Below are 1,313 nucleotides of genomic sequence, written 5' to 3'. Positions count from 1 at the left end.
GGCGTGGCATGCCATCTTCGCCTTTTTGCAGCACACACGGTCGAGCGACGTCGGGCGTGGCATGCCATCATCGCCTTTGGGCAGCACACACGGTCGAGCGACGTCGGGCGTGGCATGCCATCATCGCCTTTGGGCAGCACACACGGTCGAACGACGTCGGGCGTGGCATGCCATCTTCGCCTTTTTGCAGCACACACGGTCGAGCGACGTCGGGCGTGGCATGCCATCATCGCCTTTGGGCAGCACACGCGGTCGAACGACGTCGGGCGTGGCATGCCATCATCGCCTTTGGGCAGCACACACGGTCGAACGACGTCGGGCGTGGCATGCCATCATCGCCTTTGGGCAGCACACTACGGTCGAGCGACGTCGGGCGTGGCATGCCATCATCGCCTTTGGGCAGCACACACGGTCGAACGACGTCGGGCGTGGCATGCATGCCATCATCGCCTTTGGGCAGCACACACGGTCGAACGGCGTCGGGCGTGGCATGCCATCTTCGCCTTTTTGCAGCACACACGGTCGAACGACGTCGGGCGTGGCATGCCATCTTCGCCCTTTGACAGCATAGACGGTCGGCCGTCGTCGGGCGTGGCATGCCATCATAGCCCTTGGACAGCACAAACGGTCGGCCGTCGTCGGACGTGCCTGCACACAACGGTCGGCCGTGGCCTGCCCGCATCGGTCGTGGCTTGCGCAACATTCATCGAGTTCCAAACAAAACATGCGGATGTTCATGGCGTACATAAATCAAAGGATTTTGAAACAACCTCCATGCATAACAAACATATTCATCTACTTTCCATTATCTATTCTCAAACGTTTCCGCCTAACGTGGCTCTTTCGCATCATTTTCGTTACTTTTACGGTTCGTACGATATTGAAACATCTTTTGTTTGTGCAAATATGCATCTTATCATTAATTTGACATGTTGAGAAGTGTTTTCGAGCATTTCCATATTTTTCCGACTTTTAATCATTATTTTATAATTTATTTTTACGCTTTTTAATTTTTACGTCTCTTTTTAAAAATTAAAATTTATTAAATTTTATATTTTAAGGTTCACATATTTATTTGTGAATTTTCGGAGTTGATTTCATATTTTTTCGATATTTTCCCTATTTTTTATTAATTTATTACTAATTTTTCGGAATTTTCGAAAAAAATAAAAATTAAAAAAAATTGTTGAAAAATATTTTTTTATACATATTAAAGTCAATTATGAAGGCTGATGTGTGTTTGTACCTTAGACCGCGCATATTTGGGTTGTACATTTTCATTATGATTCTCTGGAAAATCCATGTCTACTCCT

This window comes from Solanum lycopersicum, chromosome 2 (genome assembly GCF_036512215.1).
Source record: "Solanum lycopersicum chromosome 2, SLM_r2.1".
Lineage (NCBI taxonomy): Eukaryota > Viridiplantae > Streptophyta > Magnoliopsida > Solanales > Solanaceae > Solanum > Solanum lycopersicum.
This window is presented reverse-complemented; position numbering follows the sequence as displayed.